Raw genomic sequence first — 21,427 nt, 5'->3', positions numbered from 1 at the left:
ACAAGGTAAGATGTTTACACAATTCTAGAACAAATAAAAACACTAAAAAATGAATACAATTGAGCACAAATTGTGTTCTTGAAAGTAAAATGAATATTGAATGGATTTTGACTTGAATTGCTCAAACTTGATGTTTAAGGCTTTATGTCTTGTTTGTTTTCTCAATTCTTAATCACCAATGGTTTCAAGACTTGTTTAAATACACCTCAGATCAATTCTAGATGTTGGGGATGGTCATTTAGTCAATAGAGTCTTTGTAGTGTGAAATCTATTTGAAAAGTCTGCTGGGAGCGTGTGGGTATAGGTACTCCTTCACAGGGATATCGATACTACCTGTATAAAATTCAAATATTTCGACCGTTGCAAAACCAACGGTATCGATATCTCTCAAGGGTATCGGTACCCATTTTGCATTCTATGTTTGTCTTGGAGTCAAAATCACATAAGTAGTATCGATACCCATAACCATGGTATCGATACTACTATATAAGGGCATCGTACCCTACAGGGTATCAGTACCTCTTTTGCATTCGATGTTTAGGGGGTATCGATACTGTCCAAATGAGGTATTGGTACTACCATATTTAAAACTCAATTTTGACTCGATTATGGTTCGAAATACTTTGTAAAATTGTTTCAAAAATATTTTAATAGTGAAACACAATTTTTCATTTAAGTAAGGAGTAAAATTGAAATTTAAAGACATGGAGTAATATTTGTGATATTGGAATATTCGAATCGATTATGATATTTGAAATTGAATATAAATTCTTAAAATTCAATAACACTTTATTTGTTATATCGAAACATCAAAATGTTTTCAACAGTTTCGTTATTCCATGAGAGATAAATCTAGATAATGGTTAAAATCACTGCCTCCGGGTGCTATAAAATCCTGGAATGAGCTAGAACAAAAGTTCTTATTTCGATGCAACCCACCTAACATTAATAAAAAACTTTGAAACGACCTCACTTCCTTTCAACAGTTAGAAAATGAAAGCTTGTACGAGGCATGGGAAAGATTTAAGGATTTGCTGCAAAAATGTCCAATGCACTGATTTCTACATTGGACACAAATAGAAATGTTTTAAAATGGGTTGAACATGCATACTCGTATGGCGGTGTATGCTTCAGCAAACAGAGCATTTCTAGACAATACCTATAATGAGGCTTATGATATTCTGGAGTGAATATAAAAAATGATTACCAATACCTAAATATGAGAAGCATGTTCGGCAGACGTATTGTTGTAGCAAGTGATTCAGATGCTTTCAACTCTATGGCCTCTCAAATCTCAGCATTGATGGATATGGAGATAATCACAATTTTGAAGGATTCCCTCAAAACCCAAAATTCATCTTATATATGAGAAATTACAATAGGAATGACAACTCCTATGGCAACACTTATAATGCCAACATCGCAATTTGTCTTGGATAAGCCAAAATATTACCAATCTATAATGGAAAACGATGCCATAGCATTACAACTAGCAATAGTACAATCAGCAACAAACAATGCCAAAACATCAAACACAACCGCATCAAGGGCAAACTATCAAGGGCAATCTTCAAAACAAACTTTCAACCTCTCATCTCTAGAAGCCATAATGAAGGAATACATGGCATGTCAATCAACATCATTAAGGGCTTTAGAAAATCAAGTTGGCCAAATTACGAATGCTTTGATTAATAGACTACAAAGAACGTTGTCCAACGATACTGAAAATCCAAAATAGCAAGGAAAAACACAATGTAATGAGCATAGAAAGGCTATTACTACTCAAAGTGGAATTCATATAGGAAAACCTGTTGAAGATCCCAAGAATAATGATGAAGGGGGTACCAAGCAGGATAAGGGAAAGAGCAAGGAATTTAATCTTGAGATACTAATTGTTAATGCCATAGAGAGAGAAACATGATAGTATAATAATCTTGAACCATATCGGCAACAATGCCAATCACACTGTCGAACTCTCCAGCCCCAATGTTTCGGTAACACAATAAAAAAAAACCTACTCCATTTCCTTAATGTTTCAAGAAGACAAAAGAGGACCAACAATATAAAGCATTCATTGATATGTTTCGCCAATTAACAATCAACATTCCATTTATCAAAGCTTTGGATTGAAATCCAAACTACATCGAATTCATGTGATAGCTCCTATATAAAAATGAAAGCTTGGAGAATTTGATACTATTGCTTTAATAGAAGAATGTAGTGCTATGGCCATGAGTAGATTACCACCTGAACTCAAAGATCCAGGGAGTTTTACTATCCCTTGTGTTATTGGTGATCAATTTGTAGATAAAGCATTATGTGATTTAGGTGATAATAATAATCTAATGCCTTTTTCAATCTTTAGGAAATTTGATAGTTGTGAAGCAATGCCTACCACCATAACGTTGCAAATTACTAATCGATTCACTGTACATCCTAGTGGCATTGTTGAAAACATGCTTGTGAGAGTGGATAAATTCATTTTTCCTACCGATTTTATCATCTGGGATTACGAAGTAGACAAGGCTGTCCCTATCATTCTTAGACGATCTTTCCTTGCCTCAGGGCGAGCATTGATAGATATTGAAAAGGGAGAACTTAATTTGCGCTTAAATGATGATCACATTACTTTCAATGTCTTGAACAATGATTCTTATATAATGATAGTGTTGAATGTTACTCAATTGATTTTTTGTGCAAGAGCAATGGGAGTTATGCTATAGCATGGATGCTGCTACTCACAGTATTATAGAAATTAAGTAGTTAACGAGCATGAGGAAGTTAGATATTACGACAACTATATACAATATTTTGAGTCTTTGGAACTTCCTGATTGACCTAGTCAAGCTCCCAAATCATCCATTGAAGAGCCACCTATACTTGAATTCGAGCCTCTGCCCCAGAATTTTAAGTATGTGTCCCTTGGTGATAATGACACTGTCAGTCATTGTGACAGCAAAGCTTACAACATCATAAGAAGAAAAACTGGTTGTTATTCTGAAGCAACATAAGTAAACAATTTCCTGGGACATCACAGATATTAAAGGAACCAACCCAATATTTTGTATGCACGCAATATTATTGGAATACCCTAATATTAGTTCCATTAAGTATCAAAGAAGGTTGAATCCAATCATGAAGGAATTTGTTAGAAATGAGATTAATAAATGGTTGGATTTTGGCATTATATACCCTACTTTGGACAACGATTGAGTAACCTCGTTCAATGCATTCCAAAGAAAGGCAAAATCACTATCGTGACTAATGACAAGAATGAGCTTGTGCCAACGAAACCTACCACGGGTTGGAGAATATGCATGGACTATAGGAAGCTCAATAAAGCTACAAGAAAGAACCACTTCCCCTTGCCATTTATTGATCAAATGTTGGATCGATTAACGGGCAATGTTTTTTACTATTTCCTTGATGGGTATAGCGGTTATAATAAAATTTCCATTGCCCTTGAAGATCAAGAGAAAACCACCTTTACATTCCCATATGGTACCTTTGCATTTAGAGGAATATCATTTGGCATATGCAATGTTTCAGCGCTGCTTGATGGCTATATTCTCCGATATGATCCATGAATGCTTGGAGATATTTTTGGATGATTTTTCTGTCTTTGGACAAGATTTTGATCAATATTTAGGCAACTTAACTAATATGTTAAAGCAATATGAAGAAGCTAATTTGGTTTTAAATTGGGAGAAATATCATTTTATGGCAACCAAAGGTATAGTGCTAGGGCATCACATTTCTTGTCGTGGCATTGAGGTGGATCAGGCTAAACTAGAAGTCATTGAGAAGCCACCACCCCTACTAATATGAAAGTTGTTAAAATTTTCTTAGGACATGTTAGATTCTATAGAATATTCATCAAGGATTTTTCCCAAATTGTCAAACCATTATGCTCATTGTTGGTACAAAACAAGAAATTTATTGTTGATTATGAAGTTATCAACTCCTTTGAAACAATCAAGTTAAAGCTAGTCAATGCTCCCATCTTAGTGGCATCAGATTGAAATTTACCCTTTGAGATAATTTGTGATTTTAGTGACCATGTTGTTGGATTAGTGTTGAGGAAACAGAAGGAAAAAGTGTTCCATGATATACATTATGCTTGCAGGACACTGAATGATGCCCAAGTAAATTACACCATGAACGAGAAGGAATTGTTTGCTGTCGTGTTTTCTTTTGAGAAATTATGTTTTTACCTGGTGGGAACCAAGGTAATTGTTTACACATATCATTAGACTTTGAAACATCTATTTTCCAAAAAAGACACTAAGCTAAGATTGATTCAATGGGTGCTTTTACTCCAAGAATTTGACATTGAAATTAGAGACAATAAAGGGTATGATAACCAACTAGTTGACCATTTATCTCGATTGGAATCAGGTAGTGAAGAGGGAAAAATACTTCTGATTTCGGATGCCTTTCCCGATGAGAGACTGTTAGTTGCTACAACATTGCCTTGGTATATTGACTTTGTCAACAATCTAGCAAGTTATATAAGGCCACCTGACCTTAATTACCAAGGAAGAAAAAATTCATGGGAGATGTTAGAAATATAATTGGGAAGATTCATACTTGTTAAAGCAATACAAAGATAAAATTCTAAAGAGGTGTGTTACTGAATGCGAACAACAAAGCATCCTTCACCATTGTCATGATGCCCCTTATGGTGGACATTTCGTGGCATGCGTACAGCAGGGAAAGTTATTCAGTGAGGTTATAATTGACCTTCTTTGTTCAAGTATGCTAATAAGTATGTTAAGTAATGTGATCGCTACCAACAAACAGACAATATTTCTCAATGCAATGGATGACGATGCAGCCTATAATGGAAATTGAAATGTTTGATGTATGGGGGTTACATTTTAAGGCCATACCCTTCATCATGTGGGAACATTTTTATATTGGTTACCATTGATTATATCTCAAAATGGGTGGAAGCTGTAGCATTGCCCACTAGCAATGCTAAAGCGATTTTACAAATTTTCCATAAAACATCTTCATTCGTTTTGGAATGCCTCATGTGTTTATCATTGATGAACTCAATTCATTGGAACACAAGTTGCTAGAGAATTGAATCAATATGGAGTTAACCATCGGATTGCTACAACATATCATCCACAAACTAATGACCAAGCTAAAGTGTTAAATCGAGAGATCAAGCAAATTCTTGAAAAAGTTGTTAATCCTTCTAGCAGAGACTAGTCTCAACATCTTGAGGAAGCATTATGGGCCTATAGGACAACATATAAAACCTCACTATACATGTCTTCCTATCGTGTTGTATATGGAAAAACTTGCCACTTACCGGTAAAGCTGGAGCACGAGGCTATGTGGGCTTTTAAGAAATTGAACTTTGATCTTGGTGTTGCGAGGGAGAAAAGGTTGTTGGATCTTAATGAGTCAGAAGAGCTCTAGAATAATGCTTATGAGAGCTCCCGAATCTAAAAAGACAAGATTAAGAAATGGCATAACAAACATATATTGCCTAGGAAACTACGATCTTGGTGCTCAGGACCATTTTGAAGTACTTGAAGTTTTTCCCCCATGGAGTTGTGTTACTAAAGAACTTGGTGGATAAAAACACATTCAAAGTTAATGGGTAATGTTTGAACCATTATTGCCAACAACAAAAAAAAGCCTTCACATTACTTTTATCGCAAACCCCCTTCTCTTTAATTTTTAAATACTTTGAATAAGTCAAATTTTGACAATTAATACTTCTGATACGTATGTAAATTTCTTTTCTTTTCTGTACAGGAACTTCTTGTAGCTTTTTTCTCCTATTATGCATTCTACCGTTGATGTACAACAATAGTTGCCATTCTACATACCAAATGCTACTTGGGATGCTACATTAATGGCCAGCTAGAAGATGACTCTGCAAGGGTAAAAGTAATTATGAGTTGTATCCCACTTTATTCGCTCAAGTTTTAACCGCCCATTTAAACAAATCATCACCGTTCAACTTTATTCCTTATCTTTTTCCCATTTATTTTGAATTTTGATATCATCTCCTTCATACTCCCCAACACGTAAGTCGTAACCCTTCCAATTCACACTTATTTTACCTCTTTTTCTTTTTACCTTCCTTCCCACATTGATTCACTTCCAAATACACCATTTTTATTTTTCTTGGGATCATTCTTTCTTCCAAAACCTTTGCTATGGCCCCTAAAAAGAAAATCAGTGTGAAACCAGTTAGCCAAACACCTAATTCACCACTGGCAACATCATCTGCATCACCAGAAACTGCTCTGAGCGAAGACATTATAGATTTTCTAGAGGTAGAGCAACAACGTTGATACACAAAAGAGTTTTCTGATCATGATTTCTGTCTATAGCAAGTTTCTATTTTTCCAAAGAGGAAGATGCACAAGCATTAGAGTACATCACCAATATGATCACCAAAAGGAACTGGGAAAATTTATGTTCCCATCCAGGTGAAGTGAACCAGCAAATGGTATGTGAGTTCTAAAGCAATCTCACTAATTCAAAGAAACCTTTGGTGTTTGTGAGAGAGAAAACGGTTCACTGGTGGGCAAAGCCCATCAATGCCTTGTTGGGTATCAAGGATGGCCCTTTTGAACACACGAATTTAATCAAAATCTTACTAAAGCTGCTATAGAGCAAGTTGGTGTGGACACATGCTTGCTTGGATGCTCTTAGACAAGATCAACCACTGGAGTTTTTCCTCATGATGCACGGGTATGGTTTATATTATTGCGCACTTGACTAATGCCTACAATGCATTTTTCCACGATTACTAAAGATAAACTATACGTTTACATTCTATTTTGTCTAGAATAATTATTGATGTAGGAAAAATAATCTCTACTGAAATGTTTTCATGTGCTTAAAAGAAAATGAGATATCTCTATTTCCCTTCGTTAATCACTTCACTGTGCTATCAAGCACAAGTTGTATCTTTGTCTTCTAACCAAGTTATTGAGAACCACAACCCCATTACACCCTCCTCTATTAAAAGAACGTTGCTGAAAGAAGGCTCGATCCTAATGAATCCAATGCAAGCCCTATAGAGTCAAATGTTGCTGAGAAAAACCACCCCAATCTGACCAGGCTACACCAGAGTTACAGAATGCTTTGGCATCTATAATAGCAAAGTAAGACAACATCATGGCATTGCTAAGTCATACCCTTCAAAACCAGTCCCAAATGCACAATGCTTAAGTTTAGTTTTGGGAGTACGTTCAGAAACGAAACACGACAATGTAGATGATGTCTTCCAAAATGTGGGTGTGGAAGGAATGTTCCCTATCTTCCCAGCTCTAATGTTGGTAGATCTTATGCAGCTAGCTATGCGTATGCTATGAACAATTTAGCCAGTACTGAAGGTGTTGAAATTACATAGAAGGGTGGAGAGGAGGAGACAATGGCGATTAACAACAAAATGACTAAAGTAGAGGAAGATACTGAATATGAAGAAAAAGAAAAAGAGAGTGAAATGGAAGTTGATTCAGCGGGTTCAATGGAAGTTCTTGCTGCTGGCTCCGAGAAAATAGATATCCTCGAAGTGGATAAGGAGATCACTAGACGACAAGAGAAAGAGAAGGTTAAAGAAGAAGAGGCCACCCAAGAAGAGCAAGCTACACAGCAACTACTGGACTTGAATGATGATAAAGTCGCCCAAGATGTCACAACCGAAGAAGAACAAGAGTTGGATGCCGGCCAGACCATTAGAAATAATGATGTTGACCAAACCACTGTTGCAAGTTCACCCAAGGACACTTTTGTTATATCGACCACCGGTGCTAAGGGAAATAAAATGAGAAGCAACGATGCAAATACCTGGACCCACAAGAAAAACCAAAGTGGATGTTGTAGCATCCAACAATCAAGTCTCTGATGTTGTTGTAGCAATGGCCACGACTACGTCAACCAGCAAAAAATTAAAGAGTTCGATGAAGGAAAAGTTTACAGTGAAGAGCATTCACCCCGGCATGATAAGCCCAAGGAAAAGCCTACGGAAACCCACCTAGGGGGGTCTCGTTTTCTTCTTCTCATGAATTAGTTTATTTTTACTTGAATTTTATTTTGGTGTTCTTTGCATGCATTATGGATAATGCAACATTTAGGTTTGGGGGTGTGTTGTTCAAAGGAATTTTTTCGTTAGTGCATTTAGAAAATTAGGAAAAGAAAGCATGATATTTTGTTATTTCATTTTGAATTTGCATATGTAATGCCGTAGGATTAGTATTATTAGAATCAATGAAGTTTTTATTAGAATTTCTTTTATGAAGCACAATGACGAAGAACTCAAGCTATGAAAATTTATGGGGATGCTATAGTGCCTTGTTAAAATCAAGGTCCTTAGAATATTTTAACACTTTAGGTATATGTTTTCAATAATTAGATAATTTAGAAATTTTTGAACCATAAATCTCTTATATTTATTAGATGTTAAAGAAATTTTAATATTGTTGTTTAAAAAAATTAAAATTAGAAAATAAGTTGGAAAAGCTGGTAATAGCTCCAACATAGTCTTAGGAAATAAGTTGAAAAACTGGTAATAGCTCTAACATTAGAGTAGGATAATTGATGTAGCATTGAACATTATTAACCGAACATGAACGATTTTTTCTAACTTACCTAAGTATTGATTGATACACCTAGTATGCACTTACTACACTCTTCAGACTCTGATTTTGATAAGTTGAAATTACATTCCTTAATTAGAGATCATCTACATGTTACATGCATTGCTGCAGCCTTGTCTAAGGGAGACAAAAGGAAGTAAAATTCTAAGTTAGTTTGATAATATTAATTTATGGCATTACTGTTAATTGTTGTGGCATGCATGTTGTTTCTTGAAAACAAGCAAGCACTTAGGTTTGAGTGTGATAACTATCTTAAAGAGTTATCATTCGAGTTCTTTTTGCCTAGGTTTATATTGTACTCAGCAATCTTAGGAGCATTTTAGGATCATATTTAATATATTTCTACATATTTTACATCATGAGAATCAATTGGGTAACTTAGGGATGATTTACATTTTATCGCTGGAAATTGTTGCACTGATGTTGTATCATCGGTTAAAATTGCAGGGAATGCTAGGATGATGCTACAACAATGAATGAGTCATGAAGTGGTTGCAAGAACCTTCTAGATGGGACAACTGGTGAGGGTAGCTATTAAAAGGATGGGTTTACTAGCAACGTAGTAGAATCTAATTTGATGAAGGCCGCCTCCACTAGCCTATAAATTGGAGAAGCTATTGAGCCAAGAAATCATCCATTCCACCACTTACGATGAGATATTGTCCATGTTTATCTTTTCTAAAGACATGTTAGCCTAAGTCCCTCGCTATGAAAGTGTTGTAGAATTTGGCAAGCTTCGCCAAGCAACATCAATAGTCATCAAGATCACCATTCTAAGCTTGTTGTTTACTTGAGATAAGAGATTAGGAAGTAGCTATGGAATGTTATGGATTTCATGGATGATTTTTGGTTTAAGTTGTTTATTTTTTATTTATGTGTAAATACTATGATCATGTGTGGCTACTCTTTAAAATTACTTTTAGAACTTTTAGTAATTTCAATGCATGATTTATTGATGATATTTTAGAAACAAAATTTTTTATATGTCTTGTACCTTCGTCAGTGTTGGTTTTGCTTGGTAGTATTTTTGCATGTTGAGAATCATGCTGCCAATTGTTTAGTCATGTTATTAGTTTGATTACCTTAATTAGTGAAGAATGATTGATAACTCCGTAAAAAGACTATGTTTTCTGTCATTTTACTTAAGTTATTGTGTGTCTAAAAGTCGTTGTCATAGCATTTTAGTTACATTTAGTTGCATTTAGGTCATATTTGCATATGGTGGATAAGTTTTGCCTAGGCAAGATTTATCTGTCTTAACTGATGTTGCTGAGGAGGAAAGTTTTTTGTTGGTTATGCTGATGCAGGAAATAACTAAGGAATAATTTATTTGCCGATACAAAATAATTTCCCTGGGATAAAAGAACATAAAAAGATGACAGTGAGAAACATATTTTTCTTGATGAGGCAAGATTTATCTTGCAGATCCGACGTGGCTCAACAACTGCTGACGTCATTTGCCCAACTTCATCCTCACATGCAATCATGCCCTCATCAAGGAAATTGACCGCTTCCAGTCGTTATATCATTCATAAAATGGGTAAGTCAACAAGGGTATTTAGGGAATTTCTAAGGACACAAAACCCTAGAAATTCCCACTATAAATACCTCATTATAGTTCTCCAAAAGGAGAGACAATTAAGGAGAGGATCTGCCCTAGGCTTAGAGTAAGCGGCTGCAACACCTTATTTTCCACCGTTCCCCCACTCGACCTCCTTGGTGTCCTCCATAGCCGGGCTTCATCGGAGCAGCGGTCAGGTCCTCGAGAGAGGCTGGCCTCTGGATGAGGCATGCTGGTGGTCAGAATGTCACGGCAAAGCTATGTTTGGGAGTGTTTCTTCCTTTGTTCTTAATTTACATTTCTCTTAAAGGGCTTGTACTGAATGTTTAACTTTGGATGATATTTGCCACACCATGAACTATTTACTTGGTGTTGGTTATTGTTTTAATGAAACGTTATTTGAATGTTAATGAATGATGAAGTTTGCTTATACTTAATGTTGTTTTGTTCATTGTTTTAATATTTTTCCTTGACACTGTAAGAGCTTTTGAGAGATTGTCTAGTGCCTCGGCAAAACAATCCTAGACTTTGTAAGAGCTTTCGAGAGATTTCCATTTTTCTAGGAATATATGCCTAATATAGAGAGAGTTAGGGTATATCTATGTGAACAATGGAACTAATCCGGGATGGTGAGGTTCTAATCTTCCTTAAAGATAAGGAGAAGGGTTCATTCGACTAAAATGGGTAACTACTTGAGCAGGATAGGCAAAGACTGTAGTTTACGCTCAGGGGTATTGCCACAACAAGAGTTTAACAAACCAAAGGTTTTAATTCACGTCGAGTAGTATTGACATAGCAACCATCCTTGAATACTCTATTAATCCTGTCGGGCAACCTAAGCATAGCGCACTAAATCATCCTTAGCGTGAAATAACTTCTTGCCATAGCAAAACCAATCTAGGTGCTCCGTAAGAAGTCTTATTGTGTGATGTATTTCCTATATATATTAAACTAGACGTTTCTATTTGCCTTAACAATTTTATTTGTTTACTCTTGCAAATTTTCCTTACCTCACCCAAACTTTTCTGCACACCCTACTTCACAATTTTTCTTGCCTCGATAATGCTTTTCGATCTGGATATATCCTCTGATACTAATTGTTTTCTATTTCGACAAGAATTTCGGGACTAGCTCGTGACATATAATTCTACCTGTAGTAAAACATAAAAAAAATCCCACCAATCCCTGAGTAAACGATAACTCAAGTCACTACTATATTATTTGCATCGATTGTGTACACTTGCACAGATTTGCTTGTATTAGCATATACATTCACAAGCTATCATTTTTTTGGCGCCGCTGCTGGGAATTGACAAGTAGAGGAATTTTGATCTTTTCTATCATATCGAATTTTTGTTTTCTTGTCATAATTTCTTTATTTAGTTTAACTAGTTAGTTTTATTATTTTCTTTTATGTTTCTGTCGTTGCATGACTAAGAGATCTATTGACAAACCGTTAATACTATTCGACCCTGAGATCAAACAGTCATTCAGACAAATACGATGTAACCAGCGTGCCAAAGACTATATGAATCGACTGCAGTATCAAGTTGATAATAATATGGAAGACCAGGCAGATCCCGATATCGCAGCAAATAATCTTGCCCTAATTGCTGTAAGACCACGAGCAATACAAGATCACTTAAATCTGATTCTTGATGATCTCAACCCTGGAACCGTGGCACCTCAAATACAGGCAACCCATTTTAAACTTAAACCAGTGATGTTCAACATGCTAAACTCCATCAGTCAATTTGGTTGCTGACCTAATGAGGATGCTATACATCATGTCTGTGCTTTCCTTGAAGTTTGTGATTAGGTCAGGAAACAAGGAGTGCACGAAGACGTGCTGAAGCTTGAAATGTTCCCTTACTCTCTACGTGAATGGGTAATAGCTTAGCTTAGTGGAGTCTCTTCTAGTTCAATGGAATATTTTGCTGACTTATGCAAAAGTTTTCTGCTTCACTATAACCCACCTAATATGAACACCCATCTTCGTAATGACATTGCAAGTTTTTGCCAAGGTGATGATGAATCTATATACGAGTGCTAGAACATATATAAACGTTTTCTTTGTAAGTGCACTAACCACAGATTCCACGATTGGACTCAAGTCGTGATGTTTTATAATAGAGTCAACATATCTACTCATATGATGTTAGGTGCCTCAGTGAATGACACTTTACTTGACAAATCACCCGAGAAAGCCTTTGATATATTCGATCGGATAGCTAATAATGACTATCAATTCTCGTCTACAAGCTTAGAATTAGCATAAGGGTAGCTAGAATATACGAACTTGATGGTAAGGATTCAATTTTTTCCCAACTTTCTACTATAACAAATATGTTAAAAAATTTATAGCATTCCAATGAGGTAAAATAAGTCAAGACAACTAGCTCAGCATGCATCTTTTGTCACGACAACCATCATGAGAGTGAATGCCCAGAAAACCAGGAGCCCATCAATTTCGTGGGCAACTTCAACAGAAGAAACAACAATCCCTACTCGAATACATACAATCTAGGAGGAGACAATGTCTAAATTTTTCACGGGCTAATCAAGGGAACAACAATCACAATTATGCAGTCAATTTTAATAGGCCACAACAAAACATTTATGAACGCTCAAGTACACAATATCAACAGATGCCCTAGCAGGGTAATAATAAAAGTAATGCATCTTCGTCAAATTCTAGCTCCCTTGAAGCTTCACTATATGAAATTACGGCCTCAACAAAAGATTTCATGGCTTCAATAAAGACCTTGATACATGGACACTCATCAACAACAAGAATCAAGGCAATCTGTTGCAAAGCCAAACATTTATATTACAAAGCCATAGCTAGAGACAAATTGCCATGACACTACATTCTCACCCATAAGGAAGTCTCCCTAGTGACACTCAGGTCACTAAGCCTCATGGAAATGACCAATGCAGTGCGTCCACGTTGAGGAGTGGTACCCGAATTAAGCTTGATGATAAGTTTGGGGGAAAAGTAAGAAATTTCTTGCCAAGGCACCACACATGAAGAACCTGAAGATCAAGCTGAAACTGTTGAACAAGAAGAACTGCCTCTAGAGAAGGAAAACAATGAGGTTCAATAAGTCATCATACTAATGGTGAAAAATTATTTGCCAAGGCAAAAGTTTCTTCACCACCTGCAGCGGATGAAGTTAGACCTCCACGACCCTTTCCTCAATGGTTGAAAAAGCATAATGATGAGATCTAGTTCAAAAAAGTTTGTTAATGTCCTTGACCAACTACATATCAATGTTCCATTACTTGAAGCCATTAAGAAAATGCCTTCCTATGTCAAATTCTTGAAGGACATTGTCACAAATAAGAGGAAGGTGGAAAGAATAGAAATTGTTGCCACGACAACAAAATATTTTTCGGCAATGAGTAAACTTCTGTCGAAGCAAAAAGATCCTAGCAGCCTTTGTTATACCATGTTTCATCAGTGATAAATATGTTAGAAGAGCTCTTTGTGACTTAGGGTCAAGCATAAATCTGATGCCCAAGTCCATATTTCTGAAGCTTGGAATGGGTAATGCTCGACCAACCACTATGATTTTTACAACTAGCTGACCGATCACATATTCATCCCGATGGCATAACTAAAGATGTGATTGTTAAAGTGGACAAGTTTGTCTTTCCAATTGATTTACTCATTCTAGACTATGAGGTCGATGAAAATGTACTTATTATTCTTGGACGTCCATTCTTAGCTACAAGGTGTATTTTAATAGATTGTGAGAAGGGAGAGTTCACGATGAGGGTGGTTGATCAAAGCATCAAGATCAATGCCTTTAACACTCTTAATTACGTTGATGATTATGAAGATACCATTACATTGAAGTTGTTAATTCACTGGAGGAAGTTGGAACGAAAAACTCTGGCCAAGGCGAATTTGTACATATTGATGAGTATGACAATCTGTGCCAAGAAAAAATTCTGCAGAAGGAAGAGTGTAATGTTTTTGCCAAGACGATGTTTTACAATTTGAGGAACACAATAATTTTTTCCCAGGTGAAATTTTTCTGAACGTATCATACGAAAATATTTGCCTAGGGAAAAGTTTTTTTATTAAAGCAAATGAAAGACATACTGAAGACAAAGCAAGTATGGAGTCTGAAGATGATTCATTGGAAGTGGAACAGTCTAGTTTACTTCAAGCTAGACCAGGTATGAGATTCGAACCCCTTGATTTCAATGAACTTATTCCTCCAAAACCTTTGCTGCAACATGCACCTACCTTAGAACTTAAACCATTGCCATCACATTTGAAATATGCTTATCTAGGTAGTGATGAAACTTTCGAGTTATAATTTATGCTACTTAACCCCCGAGCAAGAAGGAAGTTTGTTGAATGTTTTGTCATAGCACAAAAAAGCTCTCAGGTGGACTATGACAGACTTAAAGGGAATCATCTCTACAATATGCAATCATAAGATCTAGTTAGAAGATAACCATAACAATTTTATGGAACCATAAATGAGACTTAACTCGATAATGAAAACAGTGGTGATGAAGAAAATCATAAAATGGCTTGATGCTGGGGTGATCTATCTCATATCTAATAGTTCATGGATCAGTTCGGTTCAATGCGTACCGAAGAAGGGTGGTGTGACCGTGGTTAAGAATGAGAATAATGAGCTTTTGACAACAAGAACCATCACAGGCTAGCAGATTTGCATGGATTACAGAAAGCTCAACATGGCAATGAAGAAAGACCATTTACCCCTTCCTTTCATTGATCAAATGCTTGATCGGTTAGCAAGCAATGTATTTTACTGTTTCCTTGACGAATATCCAGGATATAATCAGATCGCCAAAGAACCTAAAGATCAGGAGAATACCACCTTCACCTGATCGTATGCCACTTATGCCTTTAGAAGGATATCGTTCGGACTATGTGATGCTCAAGCAACTTTTCAGATGTGTATGATGGCCATTTTCTCATATATGGTGGAGGATTTTATGGAAATATTTATGGATGACTTTTCTTTCCATGCGATGACTTTGATTAATACCTCGATAATTTATCTAAAGTGTTGAAGCGATGTGAGGAGTTCAACCTTGTGTTAAACTGGAGAAATGTCGCTTTATAATGACCGAAAGAACTATGTTGGGACACAAAATTTCTCTCCAAGACATCGAATTTGATAAAGCCAAAGTGGAAGTAATTGAGAATTTGCTTTCACCCACCACTGTGAGGGTCATACAAAGTAAATCATTCATGTTCAACGATGAATACCTCAATATGTTCACTGGTCTGAAGAAAAATCTTACCTCGGCACCAATTGTTGTCCCACCTGACTGGGATGCCCCTTTTAAGCTGATGTACGATGCAAGTGACTATACTATAGGGGAAGTGCTAGGGCAAAGATGAGGTAAAATCTTCCATGTCATCTGTTATGCTAGTCGTACCATTAATGATGCACAACTTAATTATAGCACAATTAAAAAAAATATGCTTGTCGCAGTATTCACTTTTGATAAGTTTAGGCCATATCTTATACGAACTAAGGTCATTATGCATATTGATCACTCTACCATTAAATACTTAGTTAATAAAAAAGATGCAAAGCCTAGGCTTATTAGATGGATATAATTGATACAAGAATTTAATTTGGAGGTGAAGGATGGGAAGGTTACTGAAAACCAAGTAGCATATCACTTGTCTAGGCTAGAAAACAAAAACGTTTTCCATGACATGAATGATATTCAGAATGATTTCGCTAACGAGAAAATTTTATCTGTTGCAGCAGTGTCGTGGTACGCTGACATAGTTAACTTTCTTGTTAGTGGTGTTATGCCTCCAGATTTATCTAGCCAGGGCAGAAAAAAATTCAGACATTATATACATCACTATTACTGGGATGAGCCATTCCAGCAGTGTGGAGACCAAATAATCCGATGGTGTGTCCCCAAAAAAGAACACAATGAGATCCTATTTCATTGCCACACATCCCCATGTGGAGGACACTTTGGTGGGATGAGGACTCCTACAAAGGTCCTTTAATTTGGCTTCTACTAGCCCACCTTATTCAAAGACACTCACGACTTCTACAAGTCATGTGATCGTTGTCAGCGCACTGGGAATATATCGAGGAGAAATGAGATGACATGGAAAAATATTTTTGAAGTTGAGCTCTTCGATGTATGGGGGATCGATTTTATGGACCTTTCCCATCGTCCTTTGGTGATCTGACACACTCTTGGCAGTAGACTGTGTTTCCAAATGGGTTGAATCCGTGGCCAAACATCACAATGACTCCAAGACCATGTTGAAATTATTAAACAAAAACATATTAATGTGTTTCGGAGTACCACGAGCAATTATTAGCGATAAAGGTACTCACTTCGACAACAAATTAACTGCCATGGCTTTGAAAAGATACGATGTGTGCCATAGAATTACCATGACATACCATCCCCAGACTAATGGGTAGGCTGAGGTCTATAATCGTGAGATCAAGCAGATTCTTGATAAGGTGGTCAACCCATAGCGCAAAGATTGGTCGCCGAAGCTCGATGAGGCACTGGAGGCCTACTATCCAACATTCAAAACGCCACTCGGAATGTTCCCATTCAAGCTAGTCTATAGCAAGGCGTGCCATTTTCCCGTGGAATTGGAACACAAAGCATTTTCAGCTATCAAGAAATTAAATATGGATGCACAGCTTGGTGGAGAAATATGATTGTTGGAGCTGAATGAAATGGATGAATTTAGAGATCAAACGTATGAAAATACCCACCTCTACAAAGAAAAGACAAAAAGATGGCATGACAAAAAATTTCCTAGGGAATTTTTTCCTGGACAACAAGTATTGCTCTATAATTCACGACTCAAGCTATTTCCAGACAAGGTGAAATCTAGATAGTCAGGACCGTTCATTGTACATCAAGTCCATAGCCATGGTGCAGTAGAAATCAATAACCTGGATGATGGGTCAACCTTTAAGGTGAATGGCTGAAGACGTGCAATGGAGCACCGATCCTACATGATAAATCGACGTCATTACTTCACGATGGCCAAGAGTTTACCCTTTTTTCCTGAACAAATTTTGGTGTCTAGGCAACAACAATTCACACTTTCTACATAAATAATCTTTTTTTATTTTATTATACATGAGTTGTATACTTTTATTTTATTCTCTATTTTTATTTCTTTTTCGCAGCAAGGATACACGTGGCAGCGTAGGATTTGTGCTCATGCATGGGAGGACGAAAAACCCTAGAATATTGGTTTTGGTGGAACTTTTGAGAGGGAAAACAAGTATTTTTCCTTTATTATATTACTTTTAGTCAAATAAAATTTCATCCACATTAATACAATATCTCTTTTACTCTTCTTGATTTAACGTTTTACCTCAAAAAAACCACCCATTACCCAACTTTTTCTCCAAAACCGCCTACTTTTTCTTTCTCTTCATCGTTCACTCATTTTCAACTCCTTCTATTTCAACTTTTGTTTCCTTCGATTTTACGCCTTTTCACCAAAACCCTCCATTAGTGCCGTGAAAATCCTCTGTTCTTTACCTAAATATATTACAGCAAATCCAATGGCCCGATCCGAGAAGAATCCAGGCGTCTTCACATCCTCTGTTGCAGCTTTAAAATTTGAGCATTTCTAAACCGTCGAGACTGAGGCAAAGTTCAATGCCCTATAGAAATGAAAAGTTTACTTAGAGGTCGTTTTTTTCTTCCCTGACGCTGGCGAAGAACCATTTGGGTCGAAGTAATGGACATCGTCCGGAAGCATAAGTGGGAGAAATTTGCCCGACACCCAAAGGAGGCGGCGGCGGCAATGGTGCGAGAGTTTATGCCCACCTAGGTAACACATCCCAGTACACTGTGTACATTAGAGGGAGATTCATTCGATTCACTCCCTCGACTTTAAACTGCTAGTTTAAACTCGGTAAGGTGGAGGATCAACATAAAAAATTTCTTGACGAGGCATATCAAGAAACATATGATGATGTGCTGGAAGATTTGTGTTTCGACTAGTCGAAGTTTGAAGGAATGCACCCAACCGTAAGAGTGCGGATCATCGAGCCCTTTAGCCACTCACCAAACTGTGGAATCATTATTTAAAAGGTAAGTTGATGCCTACCTCACACAATACGACAGTGTTGGTAAGGCGATTGATGTTGATGCACTCTATCATTTATAGGCGCTCGATCGATGTGGGCGAGATAATTTTTGAGCAGATCCACAAATATGCAAAGAGGACCCGAGGTAATCTTCTTTTCCCCAATTTGATAATCACTTTGTGCAGGAAAAAAAAAGTCTCCGAGGAGCCTTTCGAGGACTTTATCAAGTTGAAAGAAGAAATCACCAAAAAGAAGGTGCCCAGACTTATGAGTTTTGATGACAACACTCCACAAGAAGGCTTGGAGTGAGGAGCAAAATCGGTTGCCGCGGTAAAAATAGCAGTTGTGGTCACATCCACTAGGGAGACGCAAGAGCGATTGGAGCATCTAGAAGGTCACATACAAACTTTCTTCAAATATGTCAAGGCTCAGGATACACAAATGAATGCTTTCTTTAAGGATCTGCTCCAAAATACCAACGAGGATCTGTCGCCTTTTCCGAATAAAATCTTGTGCCAATCAGTCCCTTCAGGTGGAAGTACATTTTTATGCCTTGGCACAAAATATTCCACCCGAGTCCCTCATAGATGTCACTCCTCTTACCACACATGTATCCCCCATCCATGAAGAATGCCACAACCAAACATATGATTATCTCAACTCCTCCTCCTCTTCTTTCAATAACACTTGAGAAATCCCACCAGAATTCTTTGATGATGATGATTTTATCCAGTCCCTTACCAGCCTACTCCTCAACAAGTATCTGAACAGCCTCCAAATCTCAATTTTGAATCAGCTCTTGACCCTGAAGCAAGCCAACCTTAAGACATCTCTGCTGAGCCCTCGTACACCGAGGAGATCCCATCACCAGCTAGTCCTCCGAGTATGCGACGTCAACTCAAGCTTATAGCTGGTCATCTTGCTATAACATCTCCATATTCACTTCTTTCAGGAGATATTGGATCCGAAAGCCCCCTCCTCTCAAACAACGTAGAACCCGTGCATCCAGTTGAGCATCTCCACCACAATGAGGTAATATTTCGTTCATTTGCATTTGCATTGGCATTTTAGAGTAATTTTCGTTACATTCGTATTAATGCATTGAGGATAATGCATCCCTCAAGTTTGGGGGAGGTGTTGTACTATATAACTAGGTTTTTCATTTGTGATAATAGTTGGTTGAAATATTTTGTTGTCATGGCATGAGTTTCATTATGATAGTTGTTAAAAAAGTTGATGATGCCTGATGATGAAAACAAATTTTATTGCCTAGGCTAGAATTATTTTACATGATTATTGTAGGCTAAAACTGACCTTAGGACTTGATTCTTTGTGACTCTTTGAACACGATTGTATGTTTTCTCTGTTTACTTTTAGAAAAAAACTTTTTATGTGTCATGGTATGAAATGTTTGAAAGGCTAAATTGAACTCCTTAATGTGTTGAATTGTGATTCACAAAAAAAATGCCTCAACATAACTGTAGAGGGACACTCCTCTATGTGTTGGCATAACCTTGAAAACTTCTTAAATAAATGGTTGCCTTAGCATATGAGTGAATGAAAGTAGTCACGAGATGTCTCTACCTGACTAGCTCGGGGGTGGAAGGTATGCTTCTTTTCACCTAGAGTGTGGGATGATAGTTGTGATGAGCTGACTCCCCTTGAAGTATGCTTATAAAAAAGTTAAAGTTACATGTTGAATAAATAGGAGTGAAACTATGCTTGATGAATAATTTGATGCCTTGGCAAAACATAAGTGCTCACTTATGAGTTTTCTAACTATGTTAAAGTATAGATTGCAATACAATCATGCACACACAACGACAAAGAATCCTGACCTAGGAAGGGTACTTGACTTCTCTTATTGTCTACCATGTTGTAGCTAAACTTTTTGCTAAGGGCTGAAATTTTAAACCACATGATTGTCCTAATTTTTTGCTTTGACATGGCAATTTATTTCTCTACTGTTTATTATTCATTGCTTGAGGACAAACAATAGCTTAAGTTTAGGGGTGTGATAACTCCGTAAAAATACTATGTTTTTTGTATTTTTACTTAAGTTATTGTGTGTCTAAAAGCCATTGTCATAGCATTTTAGTTGCATTTAGGTCATATTGCCTAGGCAAGATTTATTTTGCTCAACTGATGCTGCTGAGGAGGAAGGTCCTTTGTTGGTTGTGTTGATGTAGGAAGTAACTAAGGAATAATTTATTTTCTAAGACAAAATAATTTCCCGGGGCTAGAGGAACATAAGAAGACGATATTGAGGAACAAATTTTCTTGCCGAGGCAATATTTATCTTACAGATCCGACGTGGCTCAACAACTGTTGACGTCATTTGCCCAACTTTATCCTCACGTACAATCATGCCCTCATCAAGGAAATTGACCACTTCCAGCTGTTATATCAATCATAAAGTGGGTAAATCAACGAGGGTATTTAGGGAATTTCCAAGGACATAAAACCCTAGAAATTCCCACTATAAATACCACATTATAATTCTCCAAAAGGTGATACAATCAAGGAAAGGATCTACCCTAGGCTTGGAGTAAGGGGCTGCAGTACCTTATTTTCCACCGTTCCCCCACTCGACCATCCTTGGTGCCCCCCATAGTCGGGCTTTATCAGAGCAGTGATCAAATCCTCCATAGAGGTTGGCCATTGGATCAGGCATAGTGGTGGTCATAATTTCACGGTAGAGCTCTATTTGGGAGTGTTTCTTCTTTTGTTCTTAATTTCTATTTCTCTTAAAGGTCTTATACTGAATGTTTAACTTTGGATGATATTTGCCGCACCATGAACTGTTTTACTTGGTTTTGGTTATTGTTTTGATGAAATGTTAATTGAATGTTAATGAATGATGAAGTCTGCTTATGTTTAATATTGTTTTGTTCATTGTTTTAATATTTTGCCTTGACAGTATATGAACTTTTGAGAGATTGCATGGTTCCTCGGGTAAAACCTTCCTAGACTTTGTAAGAGCTTTCGAGAGATTGCCATTTTTCTAAGAATAGATGCCTAATATCAAGAGAGTTAGGATAGATCTACGTGAACAACAGAACTATACGGGATGGTGAGGTTTTAATATGCTTTAGACATAAGGAGAGGGTTTAATTCGACTAAAAGGGGTA

General features: G+C 36.9%; 1 non-coding gene across 1 annotated transcript; it reads right to left on the bottom strand.

Annotated features, from left to right (window-relative positions):
- Positions 1-953: 953 nt before the first annotated feature.
- Positions 954-1,060, bottom strand: LOC120143219. The gene has a single exon (XR_005517914.1). It is a non-coding gene; the product is annotated as a small nucleolar RNA R71 (small nucleolar RNA).
- Positions 1,061-21,427: the final 20,367 nt, after the last annotated feature.

The sequence above is a fragment of the Hibiscus syriacus genome, unplaced genomic scaffold (genome assembly GCF_006381635.1).
Source record: "Hibiscus syriacus cultivar Baekdansim isolate YM2019G1 unplaced genomic scaffold, ASM638163v2 tig00110839_pilon, whole genome shotgun sequence".
NCBI lineage: Eukaryota > Viridiplantae > Streptophyta > Magnoliopsida > Malvales > Malvaceae > Hibiscus > Hibiscus syriacus.
The sequence above is the reverse complement of the archived record's forward strand: the minus strand, read 5'-3'. Positions and strand labels throughout refer to the sequence as shown.